Source organism: Budorcas taxicolor, chromosome 10 (assembly GCF_023091745.1).
Source record: "Budorcas taxicolor isolate Tak-1 chromosome 10, Takin1.1, whole genome shotgun sequence".
Taxonomy (NCBI): Eukaryota; Metazoa; Chordata; class Mammalia; order Artiodactyla; family Bovidae; genus Budorcas; species Budorcas taxicolor.
In genome coordinates, this window is record NC_068919.1 from 98,130,010 (window position 1) to 98,157,092 (window position 27,083).

Here is a 27,083-nt window from a genome sequence, read left to right on the forward strand (position 1 = left end):
AATAAGGAAGTCACTCTGTGGGGGAAAGGGAACCTTTGTACACTGTTGGTGGCTGTGTAAACCGTAACCACCGTGGAAAACAGTATGGGGGTTTCAAAAAAAAAAAACAGAACTACCACACAATCCAGCAAACTCCACTCCTGGTTATGTGTTTAAAAAAACCCAAAATACGAATTCAAAAAAATATATCCACTCCCAGTGTTTACAGTAGCATATTTACAACTGCCAGATATGGAAGCAACCAAAAGCCGGCTTAAAACTCAACATTCAAAAAACTAAGATCATGACATCCAGTCCCATCACTTCACGGCAAAGAGATGGGGGAAAAAGTGGAAGCAGTGTCAGGGTTTCTTTTCTTGGACTCCAAAATCACTGCGGACGGTGACTGAAACCCTGAAATTAAAAGACGCTTGCTCCTTGGGAGAAAAGCTATGACCAACCTAGACAGTGTATTAAAAAGCAGAGACATCACTTTGCTGGCAAAAGGTCTGCATAGTCAAGGCTATGGTTTCTCCAGTCAGGTACGGATGTGAGAGTTAGGCCATAAAGAAGGCCAAGCACGGAAGAACTGATGCTTTCAGACTGTGGTGCTGGAGAAGACCCCGAGAGCCCCTTGGACTGCAAGGAGACCAACCCAGAATATTCACTGGAAGGACTGATGCTGAAGCTCCAATACTTTGGCCACCTGATGCAAAGAACTGACTCACAGAAAAGACCCTGATGCTGGGAAAGATTGAAGGCAGGAGAAGAAGGGGACGACAGAGGATGAGATGGTTGGATGGTGTCACCGACTCAGTGGACAAGGGTTTGAGCAAGCTCTGGGAGATGGTAAAGGACAGGGAAGCCTGGTGTGCTGCAGTGCATGGGGTCCCAAAGAGTTGGGCATGACTTACTGACTGAACAACAACGAAGTGTCCATTAACAGGAATAAATAAAGATGGTGTGGGATACACATACGGTGGAATACTGCTCAGCCATTAAAAGAGAATGGAATCCTGCCATTTGCAACAACGTGGATGCACTTGGAGGGTACTAAGCTAAAGTTAAATAACAGGGGCTTCCCTGGTGGCTCAGATGGTAAAGCGTCTGCCTGCAATGCGGGAGACCCGGGTTCAGTTCTTGGGTCAGGAAGATCCCCTGGAGAAGGAAATGGCAACGCACTCCAGTATTCTTGCCTAGAAAATTCCAAGGACGGAGGAGCCTGGTGGGCTACAGTCCATGGGGTCCCAGAGAGTCAGACACAACTGAGCGACTTCACTTTCACTTTCACTTTTACATAAGTCAAAGAAAGGCAAATACTGTATGGTATCGGTTATGTGTGGAATTTAAAATAAAACAAACTTGTGAATATAACAAAAAAAAATCAGACTCACAGATGCAAACTAGTGGTTACCAGTGGGAATAGGGAAGTGGGGAGGGCCAACACAGGGGCAGGGGATTAAGAGGCACCAACTATTCTTAAGGGAGTCTGGTTTCTGTTAGACCTGGGTTAGACTCTCAGCTTTACCATGTGGAGCCTCAAAACCTCAGGGAAATTCACTCACTCACATAGCAAATATGCATCGAAAGCCGCCATGTGTCAGGCACAGCAACTGGCCTCCGTAAGTGGACATTCTCCTCATTAAAATAGGAATGACAACATTCCCTGAAGCAGAAACACTGTCAGGACAATGTAGGCAAAAGCCGGGCCCTCTGCCAGGCTCACAGTGAAAACACACAGGCGTTGCCCGTCACTGTCACTACAGTATCTTCAGTCCTTGTAAAACATCTAACGTGACTCAGGACGCTCTCCTTCTTAAAACTCTCTCCCCTTGACTTCACGGAGATATCATTTTACAGGTCTCCGTTTAGACATTTTTTGTTTTTACTTATTAAGCTCATAAGCAGAGAGAAAAACTTTTAGTGGCTGATAGGCAGGACATGGGGAATTAAAACAGAGACAGAGGGCGACCTGCACAAGCGGGTGTTAGAAACGCATCTCCGGGAAGGGGGCACTGGGGCTGAGATTGCAGAAGGGAGGAGGAGGCCACCACGGGAAAATCCCAGGGAAGCGGACGTCAGGAGGAGAAGGCAGCCCGACAATAATCCCCGGGTGAGGAAGCGCCTGGTTTATTCAAGGAGCGAAGATAAGGCTTCAGAGGACCATTCGCAGGGCAGGAACAGAGACATGACTTGTAGACACAGCGGGGAAGGGGAGGGCGGGGCGAGTTGGGAGGTGGCACCGAGGTACACACACCGCCGTGTAAATCAGAGCTCGAGGGCGCTGCTGTTTAACACGGGGCTCAGCCCGGTGCTCTGATGACCACAGGGGCAGGGTGGGGCGCTGGTCGGGGCTGGGGGGGCTCAAGAGGGAGGGGACATATGTATACGTGTATCCGGTTCCCTGTGTCGTACAGTGGAAACTGACACAATATTGCGAAGAAAGTTGAAATGGATTATAGACAGCAGGAGTACATAGGGAAACCAGTGTGAGGACCATGTCAGCCATCCAGCGGAGGCTGCCAGAACCAGAGAGATGAGGCAGAAGCAGAAACAGACTCTGGATGGACTTCAGAGGTCATCGTTGACTGGACTTGCTGATAAACAGTGAGAAATCCCAGAGGTCGAAAGAAAGGACTCTCGCATCGTGCCTAGATGTATCCTTCGGCAACTGTGTACACGGCGGAGCCCCACGTGGAGGGGAGGGCACAGAGGCACGGAGGTTTGGGGTGGGAAGTCCACGGTCCTCTTTCAGTCTCCAGAGCTGAAGACAGACACATGAGTGGAAATGTCGAGGAGGCAGGTGGATGTAGAATCTGGAGGGGCCCCCCTGGGATGCACGACGGGCGACTGATGCTACCCGGGGAGAACCAGTCAGAGGCCAGGGCCCTCCAGTCCAAGCGCCTGGGCAGCTGGTCGTTTGGAGGGAGAGCATCGGAGAAGCTGAGGAGGTGAAAACAAACCCAGAGGGAACGATGCCCCCAAAGCAAGCAACAGAAGCGACGTGCTTCTTGAAGGAGGGAGTGGTCGTTGTCAAATCAGCTGTGAGGTGTCAAGGAAGAGGTGGTAGCTCCTCCCCCTTCCGTGCCAACAGACCCAGTTTCACTTAAATGTTGGCTTAGTGGAAACACATTCAAAAAAGGTGGGCCCCCGACGCAGGGGATAAATCTTAATTGCTCCAAGCCAATAGTAAGAATATCATTTCCCTTTGGCATGTTTAAGGATTGATGTAAGGAGAAATAGGTTGTGGGGTCCCTAAAGGGAAAAGATCCTCCGTGATAAAAAAAAAAAAAAGAGAGAGAGAGAGAGACAGAAGGAAGAAGACCACTCCACTTCCTATGCTGTGTTTAAACAACATAAGGCCTGCTGGAGCATCTGCAGCCCTCTCACCACCATTAGGCAGCTTTTGCCAACATGATGAAGGGAGGCAAGGCAGGAAGCTAGACAAGCCTGGGTTCTCAGAGCCATTACAAAGCAACTTAGGAGCCCCCCTAGGCTCCTAGCATCCCCCTTGAGATGAGAACTCTTTTAACAGTCAATGTCCATACTGTTTAAGCCTCTTTTCATGGGACATTCTGCAACACGTAGCTGAAAGCAACCTCACTGACACTTCAGATGAAAGAACAGAAAGAAGATGAGACAGCCACTGGCAACCCCAGGAAGGGCAGCCCCTGTGATGTGGCGATGGTTAGAAAGAAGAAGAGGTGAGGAGGCAAGCCCCTGACTGCACACACTTCTTTCCGGCAGTTTTGCTGTGAAGGGTGTAAAGGAAATTAGGTGGTGGCTGGAGGGGACGTGGGGTCAAGGGGATGATGGGGACTCTGACGTATGTTTCTATGTTAGCGGGAATGTTCAAGCAGACAGGGAGAAAGACGGGCTTTAAGAGAAGAAAGGAGAACCAAAAGAGTGTAAGTGGTAGGGGCCCCAGCAGAAAGGGAGGGGTTGGCCTGAGACAGGAGACACGCTTCACGCACGGAAGGATAAATGCAAGGAGGCAGGCACAGGTGCAGGTGGGGGAAATGACAACCAACTGCTTCTCCTTTTTTTCAGTGATATAGCAAACGCCCCACGGAGAAGGCAATGGCACCCCACTCCAGTACTCTTGCCTGGAAAATCCCATGGACGGAGGAGCCTGGTGGGCTGCAGTCCATGGGGTCGTTAAGAGTCGGACATGACTGAGCGACGTCTCTTTCACTTTTCACTTTTATGCATTGAAGAAGGAAATAGCAACCCACTCCAGTGTTCTTACCTGAAGAATCCCAGGGACAGGGGAGCCTGGTGGGCTGCTGTCTACAGGGTCGCACAGAGTTGGACACGACTGAAGCGACTTAGCAGCAGCAGCAGCAAATGCCCCAAATGTGAAATGCCTCTTTAGACCGATCAAAGGAGGCTTGGCCTCCCCTGTGAAGTCCATCCTGTCTTGTATTCTCAAACCCACCCCTTCAAACTCCCGTGAGACTCTGTCTCTTCTGGAGTATGTGCCCTGTCTGGTGTCATAGTTTGAATCCCCTGTGCCACCAGAATGGAGACTCCTGGAGGGCAGGAAGCATCTCTTAACATCTCAGAACCTACCGCAGAGCCTGACACACATGTCTAATAAATATGCTGAATAGAAGGAGAGTCTTAATGCACTGGGGTAAAAAAAGAAAGTCAACTCTTATTAGTCACAGACTCCACACAGGCAAATTCTCCTACTTGCTAAAACATATTTATAACTCCCCAATCAATATTCACGGCACTTTCACAGTCGTTCATAGACAGGCGCAGAGCAGAAAAAAAAAAAAAACTGAGTCTTGCAACACACATGTTCCCCACTGAGGTCAAACAAGGCAACCCTCTGCCTTCTCTGTGTCAGTTCTCATTCTGCAAGCAAGTGTCCTTTTTGTGGTCTATTTAGTGCCGCTTCTTTCACATTTCTGTGCTTTCCGTTGGTCATTTCATTGTTTACAGTTGCACTCAAGCACACTGCTAAGTGTGGCTAGTGTTCCTAAGTGCAAGGTTGGCATTGCCCTTGCAGAGAAAATATGTGTACTAGGTAAGCTTCCGCCAGCCCTGAGTTACAGCGCCACGGGGTGAGAGCTCAGAGTGAATGAGTCAACGATATATACTAAGTGAGACGTCTTTAAACAGAAACACACTTAAAGTCACGCATAGATCAGTGGATGAGAATGTGGTGACCGGAGGCTTGCAGGAACCTGACCCTATATTTCCCCTAGAAGCAATGGCTCCATGTTCACTAATTCGGTGCTTGCAGAGGTTGTACAGAACGCAAGTACTGCAAACGAGAACCAACTGTATTTCATTCTGCCATCTTCTGAGAAAGGGAGTGACGGAGACAAAATGGTCTGATGAGGCTGAGATGAGGCTCATCAAGCCTTAGCTCTCTTTTCACGCTTTCTGGATTACTCACCAGCACCAGGATTTGCCGCTAAAGAGAAGGCTGCTGATTAGCTGTAGACAACGTCCCCTGAGAGCCATCAGCTTGCCTGAGAAGCACCTTGGGGCCTTACCCTACCTTCTCACTCAAAGCCAGCTGGCTGGGGAACCAGGTAGAGAAGCAAGGGAAAGGTAAAACCCTGCCATATGTCTTAACGTGGGTTCCCCCAGAAGCTGATCCTAAGATAAAAGATGTGAACACAGTGGTTGTTGGGAGGTGAAGAAAGCACCAGTTGGGAAATGGAAAAACAGAGAGACAGAGATGAGAAGGCAGCCAAGAAAACCGATAGAAAGTACAGCATTAAGCCAGCTGTCACTACGGAAGAATGGAATTTTTTCCACTGTAGAACATAGCCTTTTTTTTAGAACTTATTTATTTGGCTGCTCCAGGCCTCAGCTGAGGCACCCGAGATCCATCCTCACTGCGGAATGCAGAACCTCTGACTGCAGCATGTAAACCCTTAGTTGCTGCGCGTGGGATCCAGTTCCCTGACCAGGGATCAAACCTGGGCCCCCTTGCATTGGGAGCGAGGGGTTTAGCCACTGCACCACCAAGGAAGCCCCATGCAGAATGCACTCCCAATTTACCCCACCCAGGCCCGAGGGAACTGCGGTCTTTACCTAACATCTCCCATCCGTCCCTGGTCAAGGGCTGCTCTTGGGGTGCTGTGACTCTCCTGTACTTTCTGCCTTCCATGGGAGCGATAAGTAGGCTCATAAAGCTGTTGTCGTTGTTCAGTCGCTCAGTCGTGTCCAGCTCTTTGCAGCCCCACGGACTACAGCACGCCAGACTCCCCATCCTTCACGAGGTCCCAGGGTTTGCTCAAATCCGTGTCCACTGAGTCGGTTAAGGGAAAAGGCCAAAAGCGTGAGGGCTGGCAGTCGTGTCATCCAATTTGCACTGAAAGGGTGAGGGTGGGCACTGATGTGCCTGCCACATCACACAAGGCTCAGAGTCTCACCCCAAACTGGCGTGGGGCCGCTTCCAAGAGAAACCTACCAAACAAGCACCCCGAGAGTCCTGGGGTCTCGGGCACGTTTGGCAAATTTCTAAGTAGAAAACGGTATCCTCCTAAGTCAACATGAGGTTTCATGGTGTTTCTAAAGGAACTGGGCGGTAATTCATAAGGCCCTTTTCCTTCTCCTCTGGAGGAAGCAAGATGGAAAACTCGCTTGTACTTTCAGGGATCACGCAGGGGCTTTCCCTAGACTAGGACGGGAGAGTTCAGCAAGACAAGCAGTTTGGGGGAAACATGGGGGTCCTGCACGTCCCAGGGTGTGCTGTCTCATCACCACAGACTCGGTGGGCCCCCACGGAACATGCGGCAGAAACCCCCGGGCCTGCCCAGAGCCGGCTGGCACAAGGCCTCACCCTTCCACAAACATCTCTGCCCCCCACCCCAGTGCTGCCAAGCATCTCACGGCTCAGCAACAGCCCAGGGAGGGGAGGGGAGAGGTTCGATGGCTCTCCTCTACGATCCAAGGAGGCAAGAAAGACGACCTCCCTCCCTCCCAACAGGTGACTGGGTTGCTGGGCTCTGAATCCAGAAAATACATTTCTCCCCTCGTTTTCACATCAAAAACTTTCCCAGCTCAAGTCACAACGCTTGAGAAATGGACCAAAGAATTAGACTGGCCAACGCAAGTCAAAGAAGCCACCCAGTGGGTGTTCAGCTGTGAAATCACGTCTTCCTTCATCAGGTGGGTGAAGAATAGCTGAGTCCTGGGAGGAGGGACTCCCACGACCACAGCAAGGAGCAGGGGCCAGGGCTTCCATCCTTGGCGGGACACACGCCTCTCCCTGGAGACAGTGTTGAGCATGATGCAGACGCTCAGTCAAAGGACAGCACGCGGACGAGCAGAGGACGGCTGTGGACGCAGCACAGACCTGGGTGCAAGCCCCAGCTCAAGCTCCGTCTACTTGGGTGGCCATGAGCAGCTTTGGTTTCCGCATCTTTAAAATGGACCTAACACTACGTGTCTCAGATGACCAACATTCATTCAAAAGTAGACAGGGATGCCACGAATGAATCTTGAAAAAACTACATTGTGAAAGAAGCCGATCACAAAAAGCCGCATGTCATATGATCTGATTCATACAAAATCCACGGAGACAGAAAGAAGGTCAGTGATCGCCTTGGACTGGGAGAGAGTGAGGGAAATTAGGGAGGGACAGCTGACGGCATGAGGCTTCTTTTTCGAGGGATTTAGAAAACCGAAAATCATAGAGGTAACCATTGCACAACAGAATAAAAACCACTGAATTGTATTTAGATGTCATTTTTATGGTGTGTAAATTACGTCTTAATAAAGCTGGTCTGGGGGGCTTCCCTGGTGGCTCAGTGGTTAAGAATCTATCTGCCAATGCAGGAGCTACAGGAGACTCAGATTCTATCCCTGGGTCAAGCAGATCCCCTGGAGAAGGAAATGGCAACCCACTCTAGTGTTCTTGCCTAGGAAATCCCACAGACGGTGGAGACTGGCGGGGCTACAGTCCACGGGGTCGCAAAGAGTCAGACACAACTGAGCGACTAAGCACGCACACACACAAGGGTGTTAACTAGAAAAACGAGCAAAGTGACCCAGGCTGCAGCGAAGGATTTGCTACACACCAAGGCGCTGCCCTTGACGCAGACCCTCAGCAGACGGGTGCTGCCAGTCACGCCATCACCACCATCGATTAGCTGCCTCTTGTGCGTCTGGCACTGGGCTCCACCCTTCCTGCACATCATCTCATGTAAGTCTCCCAAGACCGAGGGGATGGGTGGCAGAACCCTCCTGGTTCTCAGGTGGACAAGCAGGCACAGAGCTGGGGCCGGGGCAAGTCTGAGCTCTCGTACACGTTCTCATCACACACCCCTCACCTCCAGCAGCAGCATGTTACCATCACCAGACATCACCAGGCAGGGCTCTGTCGATCGCTGCTGCTGCTGCTGAGTGAGTGAGTGAGTGAAGTCGCTCAGTTGTGTCTGACTCTTTGCGACCCCATGGACTGCAGCCCACCAGGCTCCTCCATCCATGGGATTCTCCAGGCAAGAATACCGGAGTGGGTTGCCATTTCCTTCTCCAGGGAATCTTCCCAACCCAGGGATCGAACCCAGGTCTCCCACATTGCAGGCAGATGCTTTAACCTCTGGGCCGCTAGAACTGATTTAAAACAGAGCAGAAAGCTCCATTAGCGGCCGCAAACTCATAACAAACCAACCAGAGCCCTAATTTCCCCCATTCAGAAGACACAGGCTTCCCCGGTGGCTCAGACAGTAAAGAATCTGCCTAGATGCAGGAGACCTGGGTTTAGTCCCTGGGTCAGGAAGATCCCCTGGAGAAGGAAAAGGCAGCCCATTCCAGTACTCTTGCCTGGAGAATTCCATGAACAGAGGACCCTGGAGGTCACAAAGAGTCAGCCACAACTGAGTGACTAATTTTCACTCTTTTTTTCAGAAGACATGTAAATGTAGATACTTTGGAAATCATGTGCAGCAAAAAGTTCCCATCTGCCAGAGAGAAAGAGAGATTATTTAAGAATCGAACATTTCAATCTCTTGCAGTTCCTCTGAGATTAATTTACGTGTCGTCATCACCGGGGAAACTCACTCAGGTCAGGTTCCAGGGATCCACACACAAGCCACAGAGCCCTAATTAACAAAGTTGTTCTTAATAAAGTTTCCATACAAACTAGGCAGCTCGAAGGCTCTCTTTGAAATCACTGCATGTTCTAATAAAATGTTGCTGACTTCTACAGGATCAACACTCATTCCCTTGGAAATTAACAAGCTAAACATTTTTTTCAAAGAGTAATGTTACATCAGAATGATCTTATTTTCAACCTACTGCATAGCACAGGGGTGAAAAAAGAAGGCCCAGTCTGTTTTCAGGACATATATTAAGTTAACCATAAAAATGCATTCCAATATACAGTAGGTATAAACCAAAAAATGCTTGATTCCACTTATAAGAGGTACCTAGATTAGTCAACAGAGAAGGCAATGCCACCCCACTCCAGTGCTCTTGCCTGGAAAATCCCATGCGCGGAGGAGCCTGGTAGGCTGCAGTCCATGGGGTCCCCAAGAGTCAGACACCACTGAGCTGGACTTCACTTTCACTTTTCACTTTCATGCATTGGAGAAGGAAATGGCACCCCACTCCGGTGTTCTTGCCTGGAGAATCCCAGGGACGGGGGAGCCTGGTGGGGTGCCGTCTATGGGGTCGCACAGAGTCGGACACGACTGAAGCGACGCAGCGGCGGCAGACTGGTCGAATTCGCAGTCAGAAAGAACATTGGTAGCTGCCGGGGGCCAGGGAGCAGGGGGAGGGGGCATGGCAACAGTTTCCGTTTTAGAAAGTGAAAAACTCAGGAGATGATGAATGTACCTGCTACCACCGAGCTCTACAGTTAAATGTGGTTAAAATAGCATGTTTTATATTACGTGACTTTTACCACAATTAAAAAGATAAAAAAAATAAAAGAAACACCTCATTTTCACCCTTAGCATAAAAAGTTTTAAGCCCTTCTGACTTGCGCCTGAGAGAGATTTCTGAAATGTGCAGGGAACTGACCTGAGAGTCTGTAAGAAAGGTTGGGCGCTCTGGCCAGGTGGTGAGTTTCAGGAGGGCAGGAAATCTACATAGTTCATCTCTTACCTCCAGGCCTGGAATAGTGCCAGGCACAAGGAAGGCGCCCAGTAAATGTCACTGAATAAATGAATGGATGTCTTCTCTAAGAGGCTGAATGTACACCCAGGTCCATACTTGTTATAGATTACAGAGGACTGAACTTGAAATCTCAGAACCAGTATGCTCCAGGCTCTGGAAGAGCTGTGTTGCCATTGTTCAGTCGCTCAGTCATGTCCCACTCTGCAGTCCTGTGGACAGGAGCCCCCCAGGCCTCTATCTGTGGGAGTGGGTTGCCATTGCCTTCTCCAGGGGGTCTTCCCGACCCAGGCCTTCTGCACTGCAGGCAGGCTCTTTACCATCTGACCACCAGGGAAGCCCTAGCTGCTGTTCAATCGCTCAGCCCTGTCCCTATAGCTCTCCATTAATTATTCTTCCCAAAAGGAGAGAAACAAAAGCCCCTCCCCTGGTGTTGCACAATGGACGTTAAGATACGGATGCAAACACGCGCTTTGTTTCCTCTTTGCTGTCTGAGAAAATCACCTGACCTCTCTGGGATGCCTGTCTTTTCCTTTGAGAAGCTGCAGAGAGTTTGTTCCTGATGTTTGGTCATTACCTCGTGTCCAACTCATTTGTGACCCCATGGACTGCAGCCCGCCAGGCTCCTCTGTCCATGGGACTCTCCAGACAAGAGTACTGGAGTGGGTCGCCATGCCCTCCTCCAGGGGGTCTTCCCGACCCAGGGAATGAACTCATGTCTCTTATGTCTCCTGCATTGCAGGTGGAGTCTGTAGGCAGTCTGCTGGTCACGGAAAGCGGTGCTGGGGCTCAGCTGTAGACAGGGACTCAGGGGCTCCCCAAATCCCACCCCCCGGGGCTGATGGCTTCACTTCTCTTTAGAACTGAGTCTGAATGCAGGGATTATTGCCAGAGAAGCAGGCATTCATGCCCTGCAGAAGCTGCGTTCTCACCCTGCCTGTTCATAGCCTCTCATTAATTCAGGCTTTGGGGAGGCCTTCCAAGCTGAGGCCACAAGGATTTGCCAAGCAGGGGGTCCCATTATAGTCAAAGGAGAAATACCCCAATGTCACGATGCCCCCCACGCTCCAGGAACAAAGTGGCAGCGGGTGAGGAGGACATGCTGGCAATTTTTATTAGGCCCATTATGCTAAACTGATGGCTGAAAGCTTCCAAAAGGTGTTTGAAGTACAAACTACTGAATGTGGCGTGAGTTTCTGGTGTATTGATTCACTGACTCCAGATATGTAAATGATCACAGAATCAAAAGCCATGTAACAAAGCCCAGGAAAAGATTACATTCACAGAGACTGAAAATGCAGCTGCCATTGCTTTAAGATAGAATACATCCTCCACCCAAAAAAAAATAGAAAAAGATACCCTTCTCATTTGCAAGCAGAAGTTAGGAATCAGTTGTCGTAAACCAAAGAGGCCAAGAAAAGCTTTTCTCCTATCTAAATGTTTTTCAAAAATTCCCATGATACCTATAAGAAGACAGAGTCCCCTGTGTAAGTTCGCCACCCTACGTGCCCAGCTCATAGCAAGGATCCTCTGCAAACATTTGCTGAATCAATCATTCTATTACAAAGGATACTCATTTATAAGTGATTTAAATAATCTTTAAAAATACAAATCTGGGGACTTCCCTGGTGGTCCAGAGGTTAAGACCTTGCCTTCCAGCGCAGGGGGTGTGGGTTCAATCTCTGGGGAGATAAAATCCACATGCCTCATAGCCAAAACACGAAGACTTCAAAATGGCCCACATCAAAATTTTTTTTTTAAGTTTAAAAAAAATACAAATCTGATCCTGTCATTCCTCCTACTTGAAACTATTCCATGCCTTCCCATTATTCTCAAGAAGAAAACTTCCTTCTCAGGACCTACTATCCCTTGCGTAACCCGGCCACCACCCCCCTACCCATCCTCACGCCCCCACGTGCCACCCCTCACACTCTAACCAGGATCACGATCCAAGCCTCCTGGCCAGAGACTAGTGGTCCTTCTACTGTGCCTCGCTGGCTTTCTCGGTTCTTTTATAACACATCCCCCCAAACCGAAGATCTAAACCAGAAGGTGAGCGTTATTCAAAACACTCAGTGTCATGAGCCACCATCATTACGCAGGACTGCAATGAAATCTAAAATACGTTCCCTACATAACTCTGCCTAATTTTTCAAAGTAAAAGTGGAAAGGAGGGGGAAATGATGTTGGTGTGGCTTGGTCTGGGTCGTAACGAATCAGCTGTAGGTCCAGTAGTCGAAGGTGGGGACTGAGGATGCGAAGGGTCCAACGGAAGCTAAAATCACCCGTGTAGAATCACCCTGAACGTCAGTCCCTGATCAGGGGCGAGCCTGGGGCGCTCGAGGCAGAGGGTGGGGGCAGTTCCTGGATGAAGGAAAGGAGCGGAAGCCAACAGAGCCAGGAGCGCGACTACGGCCTGTCTGCATCCTGAGAGCGGGCCAGCCCTCGGTTGCTATGGTTACAGACGCCCTGAGAGTCGGCTCCGGAATACGACAGGCCCCTCAGGCAGCCTCATTCAATCCACTCCCACCCCGTCCAGGGCCCCTCCTGGCCCTATTGTGGAAGCAGTGACGGGCTCAACAAAGCCTACGGCAGCACTCAAAAGACTCGGCGCTCACCCGCCTCTGCCCGGACACACAAGAACTGTCCTCAGAATACAAAGTGCCTCGGAGTAACCCGGGTGTTCGGCAACGTGGGAATCTCAAAGCCATCAGACGCATCCTGCTTCCTGGAAATCATTTTCCCTTCAAGAATGTGCAGAGAAAACAAGGTGGTTAAAAAAAATTAAAAAGTATGTTTACTCCAAATAAGTCCGAGAGCGACTTCTCCCTGCGCGCCGGGTCCATCCCCGCAAGCACCCCGTCCCCGGCACCTTCGCTACGTTCTGACTTGTGCTTCCCTCACACACACAGAAACACATCAGACACCCATGCCCTGAGACTTCCACTGCCCAGCCTCAAGGATGTCCTGTCCTGGCTTTATCCAAAGTGAAAGTGTTGGTTGCTCAGTCCTGTGACCCCATGGACTGTAGCCCACCAGGCTCCTCTGTCCATGGGATTATCCAGGCAAGAACACTGGCTGCTGCTGCTGTTGCTAAGTCACTTCGGTCATGTCTGACTCTGTGCGACCCCAGAGACTGCAACCCACCAGGCTGCCCCGTCCCTGGGATTCTCCAGGCAGGAACATTGGAGTGGGTTGCCATTTTCTTCTCCAATGCATGAAAGTGAAAAGTGAAAGAGACATCGCTCAGTCGTGTCCAACTCTTAGTGACCCCATGGACTGCAGCCCACCGGGCTCCTCCGTCTATGGGATTTTCCAGGCAAGAGTACTGGAGTGGGGTGCCATTGAGTGGGTAACAATTCCCTTCTACAGGGGATCTTCCAGATGCAGGGATTGAACCCGGGTCTTCTGCATTGCAGGGAGATTCTTTACTGTCCGAGCCACCGGGGAAGCCAGGCTATGAACCTATAAAGAAGGCTGTCCAAGAAGGATGATCTGGAAAAGAAGTGGGTCCCGAGCTGCCTCCCTCAACCTCTGGTTTCACAGTGAGAAGAACTAGGGTGCATCACTGTGTTACTTTTTGGTGAGAACTCACTAGATCTACACGTAGCATGGTGCCCACACAGACAGGCTCTTTGTACCAGAAAAATCTGTATCTGTGTCTGCGTGGGCTGGGTGGTATGCTGCAACCTACTGTAAGACCACATATTCGTATCTTATACAAATCATCATCAGGCTCGCTCTTTCTCAAATACCCTTTTGAGCAGTGGGTGATGAGAGGGGTAAATGGGAAATGCAGCGTAAGTGGGAAATGCAGGGTTAAATACAATCAACCCAGTTTCCACCCTGCAGGCTTCTCAGGGAAGGCGGAGAAGGTGGAGGGAAGAACTCCAGAGCTAACAGACCCCCAGCATTCAGCCCAGAGCTACGAGGTAACTTTGGGCAAGTTGCTTAAGCTCTGCAGGCCTCAGCCTCCTCATTCAGAAGGCAGGGATAATCATCTCATGTGTTTCTCTGGACCAGAGAGAGGACTACATGAGATGATGTCTCTCAAGCACTTTGCACAATGCCCGGCGCTCAGTATGTATTCAATAAGCTGAGCAGGAAATGCTTATGGTGATTTTTCAATATTTCCTCAAGTTCTTTGACACTCTCTCCTTCCAAAATGCATTTAATCATCCCTCCTCCCAAACGTGGTGGCTCACATCTCATGAAAAGAAGGAGGCAGCAAATCCGTTTGCGGCCACACAGATGGACCTTGAGAACATTATGCTAAGGGAAAAAAGTCAGAGAAAGACAGATACTGGGTGATCCACCTTACACGTGGAATCTAAGAAAGCCAGACTCAGAGAAACAGAGAAGAGGCTGGTGGCTACCAAAGGCAGTGGGGTGGGGAGTAGGCGAACTGAGAAAAGGTGATCAGAAGGTACAGACTTCCAGCCATAAGATAGATAAGTCCCAGGGATGTAACAGACAGCACGCTCATTAGAGTTAACAAGACTCTGATATATATTTGAAAGTTGCTCAGAGAGTAGACCCTAAAAGTTTTCTCATCATAAAAAATTAACAATGTGAAATGATGGATGTTGACTAAACTTACTGTGGGAATCATTTGACAATAGATAAATGTATCAAATCATTATGTTTTACACCTAAACAAATGCATGTTTATGTCAATTATATCTCAATAAAACTAGAAGAAAAAACAAAGACTATGGTAATAATAACAATGTATGATTTATTTTTTTAATTTTACATGACTTTATATTTAGAACCATTTTATGATTTATTAAAAAAAAAAAACTCACTCTGCTTTTAATATTCCTAAAAGCATGCTAACCAAAATCTTGATTTAGGAAGACTTAGGACACTGTGCATCATTTTAAATACTTTCATTCTTTCAATAACTATTAAAATGAGTTTATCATCAGGGTTTCAGAGGTCTTAATCATATCTAGTCTGTTCTCACTCACTATTTTATCAGTTCCATTGTGTGCACACAGGTTTCTGAGGTTGGGTCATGAAAGGCCTAACTGTGCTCTCTCTTGAAGGGCTTACTCTGGAGGAAGTTGGCCACGTGGTGAGGATACTCAAGCAGCCTGCAGAGAGGTTCACAGCGGCAGGGCGTGAGGTCTCTCCCAAAGACAGCGGCAATCTGCAAGCCACATGAGCAAGTCCCCTCAGAGGCAGGTCTCCCAGCCCTAGTCAAGCTCTCAGGTGACTGCCAGCCCCAGCCAACACCTGCCCACAATCAGCACGTGACCCCCAGCCAGACAACCCAGCTACGCTGTTCCTGAATTCCTGATAGAGATCATAAACACTGATCACTGGCTTAAGTCACTAAAGGCTGGGGCCATTTGTCACACAGCAACACTAACTCTCCAGGAGGGAATGAGCACAGGCCACTCGGCAATCTCACACGGCCAAGAAAACGTTTGCTTTTCCACGCAACATCTGGAAAGATCACTTGTGTCTCATCGAACACACTTTGAGAAATGTTGGCTGACAACTTAAGTTTATAAATCTTGTTCACATTTACCATCTCATTTGATCATCTCAGCAAATGTGACACAAATGTTACTATGCTCTCTCTTTTTTTTTTTTTACCCAGGAGAAAACTAAGTCTCCAAAAGCTTAAGTGACTTGTCCAGGTTCACATAGCTACTAAAATTGGTAGAACTCAGACTGAGTATTATGATTCCAAGCCATGTTTTTCCTTTATTATTTTTTCTGGTTCAGTGAGAACAGCCTAGGTGTTTTAAACTCAGGATAAGAATATGAAAGCCTTGGGACTTCCCTGGTGGCCCCATGGTTAAGACTTCACAGTCCAATCCAGGGGGCCCCAGTTCGACCTTGGTCGGGGAACTAAATCCCACGTGCCGCAATTAGCATGCAGCACAGCCAAGAGGGTTCCAGAAAAACATCTATTTCTGCTTTATTGACTATGCCAAAGCCTTTGACTGTGTGGATCACAATAAGCTGTGGAAAATTCTGAAAGAGATGGGAATACCAGACCACCTGACCTGCCTCTTGAGAAACCTGTATGCAGGTCAGGAAGCAACAGTTAGAAATGGACATGGAATAGCAGACTGGTTCCAAATAGGAAAAGGAGTACGTCAAGGCTGTATATTGTCACCCTGCTTATTTAACTTCTATGCAGAGTACATCATGAGAAACGCTGGGCTGGAAGAAGCACAAGCTGGAATCAAGATTGCTGGGAGAAATATCAATAACCTCAGATATGCAGATGACACCACCCTTATGGCAGAAAGTGAAGAGGACCTAAAAAGCTTCCTGATGAAAGTGAAAGAGGAGAGCGAAAAAGCTGGCTTCAAGCTCAACATTCAGAAAACGAAGATCATGGCATCTGGTCCCATCACTTCGTGGGAAATAGATGGGGAACCAGTGGAAACAGTGTCAGATTTTATTTTGGGAGGGCTCCAAAATCACTGCAGATGGTGACTGCAGCCATGAAATCAAAAGACACTTACTCCTTGGGAGGAAAGTTATGACCAACCTAGACAGCATATTCAAAAGCAGAGACATTACTTTGCCAACAAAGGTCCGTCTAGTCAAGGCTATGGTTTTTCCTGTGGTCATGTATGGATGTGAGAGTTCGACTGTGAAGAAAGCTGAGCGCGGAAGAATTGATGCTTTTGAACTGTGGTGTTGGAGAAGACTCTTCAGAGTCCCTTGGACTGCAAGGAGATCCAACCAGTCCATTCTAAAGGAGATCAGCCCTGGGATTTCTTTGGAAGGAATGATTCTAAAGCTGAAACTCCAGTACTTTGGCCACCTCATGCAAAGACTTGACTCATTGGAAAAGACTCTGATGCTGGGAGGGATTGGGGGCAGGAAGAGAAGGGGACGACAGAGGATGAAATGGCTGGATGGCATCACCAACTCGATGGACGTGAGTCTGAGTGAACTCCGGGAGTTGGTGATGGACAGGGAGGCCTGGCGTGCTGCGATTCATGGGGTCGCAAAGTGTCAGACACGACTGAGCGACTGAACTGAACTGAACTGGGAGACCCACAGGGCTGCTTGCACATTAGAAACTGATTTCTCAGTAGTAAAGTTGTTGCTAACCAGTACAACAGAATTACAAATATCGGCATTTTAGCCCATTCTGAAAGGTCACCGTGACTTTCAGACTCTCTATCATTTGAGCAAATCTACACTGACTCGTCAGGATTTCTTTTTAAACTGCAAACACTACTGTTGCTCCTACATCGGGTAACTGGATGAATAAAGACTAGAATCCTTCGCAAAAGAAACAGCAGTTGAGATCAGAGCTCTGCAGAAAACAGGGCAAGGTGGGGGTGTGGAGCAGGCAGAATGAATGAAGGAAGAACAGAAGGGGAGGCGGAAGGGGGAGCTCCCGTGATCACACGTTACGGCAACGTGGACTCTACAAATTCTACACTTCGCCACCATTCCACTTTGCTTCAAAGTTCCCCCCATGGAAAAAAGAAAGTAAAGTCATTGGTAGAACAGAAACTGGAGTTCCCTGAAATCCTGCCCACCTACCCCTCACACCACCTGTTATGCCCACCCCCATCTGCCTCCCTGGCTCTGGGAATGAAGGAAAAGGAGCGTGTCATTTCCCTGGGCCCACCCCTCCCCGCGCCAATGGTTCTGGCCCTCAACCCCCACGCCAGCTCGACATGGAAGACGAGGACACCAGCTTTCAATTTTCAATTGACAGTACTCAGTCCCAGACACTTACAAGGGGAAAAAAGAAAAATTTCAAACTGTGCCTGCAAACCACAAATAGATGTTTTAGGACATAAACACGAGGATTTTGTTTTTCCATCCAGTAATGAGCCTGACACAGTCAGGAGCCCACGGAGAGGACCTTTAGGAACAGAGCCCCAGGGCGACTGATCCTTTGACCTCTGTGGGAAAGCTGCCAGGAAGGGGAGACCAACATGTTCCTGGTGCCACATTGGGGCAGATTGCATAGCCAAGCCAGGCAGAGCTGAGCCCCTAACCAAGTCTAAACCCAGCCGGCTCACCCAGAAAGCGCCCTTTATAACAGAACCTGAGCAGAGCCAAAGACGGTCACCTTTACCCACCTTCCAGCTTCAGCCAAGGGAGATGTCCAAACTGAGACTTCCTAATTGGCTTTCAGTAAAACAGTTTCATTCTATTTCATCATTAAACTCTCTAATTCCCCATGGACTAAAAGGAAAATGATTCCACTACCTCAAAAAAAGTATATTTGAGACTTCACTGGTGGTCCAGTGGTTAAGAATCTGTACTTTCACTGCAGAGGGCCGTAGGTCTGGTCAGGAAACTAGGTAAGATCCTTGCATGCCATGTGGCATGGCCAAAAATAAATAATTTCTTTAAAGTGTTAACAGACTTAGAGAATGAACTTACAGTTATAGGGGGAGGGATAGTTAGGGAGTTTGAGATCAACATGTATACACTGCTATACTTTAAATGCATAACCGGCAAGCACGTACTATGTAGTACAGGGACCTCTGCTCAGTTCTGTTCTGTGGCAGCCTGGATGGGAAGGGAGTTTCAGGAAGAATGGATATAGGCCTAAGTGCTGTGCACCTGAAACTATCCCAACACTGTTAGGGATAAATCAGGTTACACTCTGATAGAAACTAAAAGTTTGTCTTTTTAAAAAGACAGACAAAGGTAAAAAACAAAAATAAGAATTAAAAACAAGTTTGTTTTTTTTTAATGGTACAATGTACCTTTTTTGACCAACAGTGGGTCCCTAGCACTGGGCTGACATTAAAAACCATTATCTCGGCTGTGGTGAAATTTCCCAGTTTGCGGCAAGATGTAGTTTGTATTTTTTAAATGCATCTCATTTAAGATGATGCTCGTGAAGAGCCTGCTATGGACTGAACTGCATCCCCTTCCCCAAGAAAAAAAATTCATATGTTGAAACCTAAATCCCAAATGCCACTGAACTAGCAGTAGGGCCTTTAGGAGGTAATTAACATCAAGAGAGGTCTTAAGGGTGGGGCTCCCATTCAACAGGGCTGGTACCCTTTAAGAAGAGGAAGAGGCCTCAGGGCACGCTACATCACAGGAAGGCTTGGCAAGGAGGTGGCCACCTGCAGCCCTGGAAGGGAGCACTCCCCAGACATCAGCCAGCTACTGCCTTGATCTCGGATTTCCAGTCTTCAAAACTGTGAGAAAATAAATTTCTGTTGTTTCAGCCACTCGGTCTAGGATATTTTCCTATGACGGCCTGAGCAGACTCACGTGGAGCCAAAGTGGAGATGTTTCAGAAGCAGGGTGGTGCAGCAAAGTGAACCTACCCCATCTTCATCCCACCCAGTGATCAACAGAGTCTGCAAGAGAGTGCAGCTCCTCCGGAAAAGAGCCTGAGCCAAACCTGGACCCGCGTCGGCTTTGGAACATCTTCCCTCTTTACTTTCTAGGATAATTGTGCTGATTCTGGCATATTACTAATCCCATTTGGAAAGCTGATCTCCTGAAAGTTGGATATTAATTCAACACAGATTATTTTCTTTCCAGAAAATCTAAGCAATACAAATGTGTGTTTGGAAACACATTAATAAAGATTGCACTCCACCCGTCTTACAGGTTGAGTGTGGCTCATATTCACAAGGGACCAAAATCTCTTTTGAACCAAGAGCGCAGAAGTGAGATCCAAGGCTCTTCCTTTGAACTCATGGGACAAAGGGTGTTCAGCAGAACTCAGCTAGGGCAAGCACAACCTGCAGAAAACCACCATCAACCCTAAGGGCTCACTGACCAGCCAAAAGCCTCCCGCCTCTAAATCTCCGAGAAATCTGTTTGGATCAGAAAGAATGATAGAGTGTGGAATGGACAAAAATCCTGGAAGAGAAGAAGGCGTGAGGGGAACTGCCCTGCACATAGGCATGAGGAGGCCTGGGCTGGCACTGCCCGTTTGCAGCCTTGGGCCCCCAAAGAAGCCACTGACTTGTTCTATTCCCGTCAGTAGTAAATCTAAGGCTCCAATATTGACAAAAATAGGGCTGTTTAACGAACAAATGAGATCATTTGTAAAAAGTGTTCTGTAAACTGAAAGGCAATACACACATACGATACAGGCCTCTCTGGAATTTTGCACTAAACTATTCACTAAAAATGCAGCTTAAAAAAAAAACCAGCTCTGGCTCTAAGGCCTCACTTCTTTCTTTGTTGTTACTGTTGTTGTTCAGTGGCTAAATTGTGTCTGACTCTTCTGCCACCCTCATGGACGGTAGCCTGCCAGGTTCCTCTGTCCATGGGATTCTCCAGGCAAGAATGCTGGAATGGGTTGCCGTTTCCTTCTCCAGGGGATCTTCCCGACCCCTGAGATCGAACCCCAGCATCCTGCATTGGCAAGTGAGTTCTTTACCACTGAGCCACCAGGGAAGCTCTGCTTCTTTCTCAAATCGATTTAAATACCCAAAGAGAGCTGCACGCCAATGGCCAACATGTGCTAAATTATTCCTGGGACACCAACCGAATCTGTGCCAGGCCACATCTGCCCACCCACCTGCCCCTTCCATCCCCACTCCTGGTGAAAAGGCAAACAGACAGAAACAGCTTGCTGGAGGCTCTGGAGAGCTGGGCTCTCGCCAGGAGGTGGGAATATCAGTGTCCTTCCTGATGCCTCCTCAGTTAGGGATACTACTATCCTATCGTACTTGTCCTCTGCCACCTGTAGGTTACAAGAGTGCTGGAGAATCTTCCACGGCGTCGATGGGCCACATCGTCTTTTCCTTTCCTCTGATGATGGGCATTCAGATTGTTTCCACGTTCTGGCTGGTGTAGACGGTGGAATATTATTCAGTCGTGAAAAGGAAGAAAACTGTGCCATTCGCAGAGATGTGCATGGACCTAAAGACTCACACAGAGTAATCAGAAAGAGAAAAACAAGTATCGGATAATAACACATACATGCGGAATCCAGAAAAACGGTACGGATGAACCTATTTACAAAGCAGAAATGGAGACTCAGACGGACAGAGCAAACATACAGACGCCAAGCGTGGCTGCAGGGCATGAACAGGGAGGTGGGAACTGACATGTATGCTCGATTACATATAAAATAGATAACCAGCGAGAACCTCCTGTGTCGCACAGGGAACTCTGCTCAGTGCTCCAAACGGGAAGGAAATCCAAAAACGAGCAGATGTGTGTATATGCATAGATGCTTCGCTTTGCTGTGCAGCAGAAACTTACACAACATTGTGAGCCAACTACACTGCAATTAAAAAGGAAAAGAGCGCTGAAATCTTCATCACTGGAAGCCTTAGAGACCCTCTTTGATCCATCCCTGTATCCCTACATATATTCAGCAAAAGATTACTGAGCATCCACTAAGTGCTGGGCACCTCCCAGGGCCTGGGGTTAGGACAGCAAACAGGGCAGGGAACATTCCGACCTGTGGGGCCCACCCACTAGCCAAGGAGGCTGGCATCATGACACATGATGGTTTCAGCTCACAACAGGTACCAGGAAGACAACTCAGCGGGAGACACAATGGAAGCGATAGGGTCAGGGAACCAGAGGCAAGGTTTTTAGATGCAACAGGGAAATCCCTGCTAACAAGGTGATGTGTGAACTGAGGTTGAGAGGATGGAAAGAAGCCAGCAACGCCAACATACATTTATAAGCCACGGAAAGTGCAAGAAAGGCCCTGAGACAGGGGACTCATCTCATCTACTTGCAGAACGGAAGGAAGCCAGGGGGCCCAGCGGTCAGACCAAGGGGAACGTTGAAGAGACAGGATCAAAGAGGTCGTGTCAGGGGCCTCCTGGACGGAAAGTGCAGCGCACAGAGGCCAAGTGAGCAGCCCGAAGGCACACAGCTAATTACTACGACAGCTTCTTTTAGAAACTAAGTCTTTTGCCCCAAAACTCAGTTTTTCACACCATTATGATATGCTTGCCTCAAGCTGTAGAGATAGTGTTTGCTGATCTTGTTGGTTTTTAAAAGCCTTCAACATACACAAAAGCAGCCAGTCAATCCCAATTTTCAAAAGAACATCATCAAGAAGAGAACCCAACAATTTAAAATGTACATAAGGTCTACTCTGAAAGCCAAGACTTAGAGCCCATCTCCTTCTGGGTAGGTCCTCCACAGTCACTGTGTCTTAAAATCAGCTCAGTTCAGTTGCTCAGTCATGTCCGACTCTTTGCGACCCCATGAATTGCTACACACCAGGCCTCCCTGTCCATCACCAACTCCCGGAGTTCACTCGAGTCCATTGAGTTGGTGATGCCCACCAGTCATCTCATCGTCTGTCGTCCCCTTTTCCTCCTGCCCCCAATCCCTCCCAGCATCAGAGTCTTTGCCAATGAGTCAACTCTTCGCATGAGGTGCCCAAAGTACTGGAGTTTCAGCTTTAGCATCATTCCTTCCAAAGAAATCCCAGGGCTGATCTCCTTTAGAATGGACTGGTTGGATCTCCTTGCAGTCCAAGGGACTCTCAAGAGTCTTCTCCAACACCACAGTTCAAAAGCATCAATTCTTCAGCGCTCAGCCTTCTTCACAGTCCAACTCTCACATCCATACATGACCACAGGAAAAACCATAGCCTTGACTAGATGGACCTTAGTCAGCAAAGTAATGTCTCTGCTTCTGAATATGCTGTCTAGGTTGATCATAACTTTCCTTCCAAGGAGTAAGCGTCTTTTGATTTCATGGCTGCAGTCACCATCTGCAGTGATTTTGGAGCCCCCCAAAATAAAATCTGACACTGTTTCCACTGTTTCCCCATCTATTTCCCACGAAGTGATGGGACCAGATGCCATGATCTTCGTTTTCTGAATGTTGAGCTTGAAGCCAACTTTTTCACTCTCCTCTTTCACTTTCATCAAGAGGCTTTTTAGCTCCTCTTCACTTTCTGCCATAAGGGTGGTGTCATCTGCATATCTGAGGTTATTGATATTTCTCCCGGCAATCTTGATTCCAGCTTGTGTTTCTTCCAGCCCAGTGTTTCTCATGATGTACTCTGCATATAAGTTAAATAAGCAGGGTGACAATATACAGCCTTGACGTTCTCCTTTTCCTATTTGGAACCAGTCTGTTGTTCCATGTCCAGTTCTAACTGTTGCTTCCTGAACTGCATATAGCTTTCTCAAGAGGCAGGTCAGGTGGTCTGGAATTCCCATCTCTTTCAGAATTTTCAACAGTTTATTGTGATCCACACAGTCAAAGGTTTTGGCATAGTCAATAAAGAAGAAATAGATGTTTTTCTGGCACTCTCTTGCTTTTTCCATGATCCAGCAGAGGTTGGCAATTTGATCTCTGGTTCCTCTGCCTTTTCTAAAACCAGCTTGAACATCTGGAAGTTCACGGTTCACGTGTTGCTGAAGCCTGGCTTGGAGAATTTTGAGCATTACTTTACTAGCGTGTGAGACGAGTGCAACTGTGCGGTAGTTTGAGCATTCTTCGGCATTGCCTTTCTTTGGAATTGACATGAAAACTGACCTTTTCCAGACCTGTGGCCACTGCTGAGTTTTCCAAATTTGCTGGTATATCGAGCATTAGCTTTACAAATATGGAGGAAGGCCAAAAGCTCAACAGAGCATAATCGTTTTACACTTAGGTCTTATTTCTCCACCTAAACCTCTTGACAGTGTTTTGTTTAATTCACCCAAGTGCAATCAAAACCAATCTGTTCTCAAACCACCTTCATCTTGTGCTATTAAGTTGTCAGGTAACAGGGCTGTAAGCAAAACATAATTACAACTTCCTTCCAAAATCTGTGAGCAGAACCACCTGAAAGTGCAAGCTTGTTCATACCCTGGTGGTGGTTTAGTTGCTAAGTCATGTCCAACTCTTGCAACCCCGAGGACTGTAGCCTGCCAGGCTCTTCTGTCCATGGCATTTCTCAGGCAAGAATACTGGAGTGGGTTGCCATTTCCTTCCCAACCCAGGGATAAAACCTAGATCTCCCGCATTGCAGGCGGTCTCTTTACTGCCTGTTTCTAAGGAACTTCCCCTCCTCATATCTATTATGACGCTAGATTCACCTTCATCTCCCCCTTGCTAAACACATTTGGTCTATGTAAACCCTAGACAGCATATTCAAAAGCAGAGACATTACTTTGCCAACAAAGGTCCGTCTCGTCAAGGCTATGGTTTTTCCAGTGGTCATGTATGGATGTGAGAGTTGGACTATAAAGAAAGCTGAGTGCCGAAAAATTAATGCTTTTGAACTGTGGTGTTGGAGAAGACTCTTGAGAGTCCCTTGGACTGCAAGGAGATCCAACCAGTCCATTCTAAAGGAAATCAGTCCTGAGTGTTCATTGGAAGGACTGATGCTGAAGCTGAAACTCCAGTACTTTGGCCACCTCATGCAAAGAACTAACTCATTGGAAAAGACCCTGACGCTGGGAAGGATTGAAGGTGGGAGGAGAAGAGGACGACAGAGGATGAGATGGTGGGATGGCATCACCGACTCGATGGACATGAGTCTGAGTAAACTCCGGGAGTTGGTGATGGACAGGGAAGCCTGGACAGCTGCAGTCCATGGGGTCGCAGAGTCAGACACAACTGAGCAACTGAACTGAACTGAAACCCAAACTTCCAAAGAACAGACCCAATGCCTGTCCCGTGACCAGGGACTAACCCCCTCCCCCGGAGGTGGATGGAGAGAGAATGGTTAGATGGGTTAATGGAGAAAGGGATAAGGTACCAAGACTGACTCACTGCCTCCCTGCCTTCCTCCTCCTCCCCCTCGACCCCCTCATCCTCTTTTCTCTTCTTCCTTGAAAGATGCTTCTCCAGTCCCTGAACTCTGGGATCCTCACCAGGTAGGAGACAGAGGCCTCAGTAATATGAGGGACAGACAGGAAGAGTGTTTAAGGGCTCATATTTTGATCTGACCCACTAGCTGTGTGACCTCTGATAAGTTACTCAACCTCTCTGTTTTCCATTCCCTCACCTATAAAATTAGGATCATCTCTCCCTTCTATGGGCTTCCTGGGTGACTCAGTGGTAAAGAATCTGCCTGCAATGCAGGGGGCTCGGGTTTGATCCCTGGGTTGGGAAGATCCCCTTAAGAATGAAATGGCAGCCCGCTCCAGTATTCTTGCCTGGGAAATCCCATGGACAGAGAAGCCTGGCAGGCCGCAGTCCCTGGGGCCACAAAAGAGACAGGGCAGCAAGTAGACAACAACTTTCTTTTATGAGTAAAAAAGAGGACTGCATAAATGAATCTTCTGGTTAAACAACAATAAATAATTTAATTAACAATTTAATTAACCATGAATAAATGTGCACTGGTTCTCTACTGGTGTGAGAGTCACGCCCAATTCTCCACCTGCCTTTACACCCTGGCTAGGAAAGACTGACATCCACACCTTCAGGAACAACTGTGCCTCAAGTCAGAATATACTATTGCAAGGCAGCTCAGTGGTGTCCCAGTGGCAATCAAGTGTCAAGTGGGGACAGTAACACTGTGCCAGCAGATAACTATTGTGAGCATAACTGTGAAATTCCGTACATCCAACACCTGGCATGCAATGATTGCTCATTGAATGCGGTGACTTTTATTGCGGTCTTTTCGTTTTTAGCACCATTGGTTGTGACCATAGGTGCTACTTGCTTGCTTCTTCACTGTTTCAGGCTGTAAAATATGGGATTCATCTGTGTTTATCGCTGTGACATAAATAGGTAAAAGGATGATTATATAGAAATGCATTTTAAAAGCCATGGCAAGCTTCACAAAATCAGCCCTCCCTATCAGAGCTCCTTGAAAACGCTGATCTGATATTTTAGACGACGGCCCACTTGACCCACCTCCTGAATGACTCAAGGATGTCTCCCACTCAGCAAGACCTGGGCTGAACTCAGGAGTTCTCCCTCAAGACTGGCCCTGCCCTCGCTCTTCCCAGTCATCCCAGCCACCCCACTCCACACTTGATTCACACAAAGCCTGTGCCCTCCCGAGCTCCCCAGTCCATCCACGGCTCCATCCCCACAGCGACCACTCTGGCCCACTCCACTACTGTGTCTGGTCCCTCACACCCGCAAGAGCCAGATAACACTTGCTTCAAAACTTACTGCAGATCACGTCACTTCTCAGCTTGAAACACTTCAGAGACTTAAGATAAAAAATACTCTCCAACCCCGCAACCCACAATTCTCCCCTACCTGCAAGAACACGAGACTTCAGCATCTGGGTCCATGGTTTCACCAGCCACGCCTCAAAACACACGCTCTCTTGGTCTCTGCTCCCGCCGTGGAAACCTGCTGTCAGTTCCACAAACACACACACTCCCTCTGCCTCAGGGCCCTTGCGCTTGCCGTTTCTTCTTCTGCAGGTTGCCCTATTCATTAGCTAGTTCATCCGCACGTATCCTGCAGGTCTCAATACACATGTCTGACTATCTTCCCTGACCACCCATCTCCCCTGGTTCTTGTCACTCTTCCATCCGACGCTCTCTCAAACCCTTGACGCTCTTTTACACGAAACACAGGGAACGGTATATAAACTTGTAATTATGTACTGCCCTGTGCAATGATTGATTTAAGTCTCGCTACAGACTCCAAAAAGACAGAGCTTTTTGTCTGTACCATTCTGACTGTATTTCCTGCACCTGCGACAGCATTTGGTTTGTAGTAGATATTCAACGAATATGTTTGAAAGGATTCCTCCCCCCCAAAAAAGCAAACAGACCGAAAAAGGCACAATTCCGTATTTCCAGAGATGGAGAGAGAAAATAGCAGGTCTGGGTTGTATTCAAGATAGAACAGCCCTGGTGCTGAGAACAGGCAATTATCTCCTCACTCTGTCTTCAAGAAGCTGGTCAATTCCTAAGACGTGTCCTCAACAATGAGTGGGTTTCCTCTCTTCCAAACAGAAAAGAAGAAACGCACTCGTAATAAACACACACACACAGATACACACACATCAGGCAAATTTCAACCCCAACTTGCCCAGAGGCGTTGTCTTGCCCAACTCAGCCTTCGGATGAACTAAGAGAAAGGTTCGTCAAAGGCATGAGAAAAACAAGAGCATTCTTGTCAAAACTGGACAGGAGGTTTCAACTTGTTCG

The 27,083-nt window shown here is 48.1% G+C and overlaps 1 protein-coding gene across 1 annotated transcript in view; it reads right to left on the reverse strand.

The window, feature by feature from the left end:
• The window catches only part of KCNK10 (potassium two pore domain channel subfamily K member 10), a 154,032-nt gene that overhangs the window by 126,076 nt on the left and 873 nt on the right, over positions 1-27,083 (reverse strand).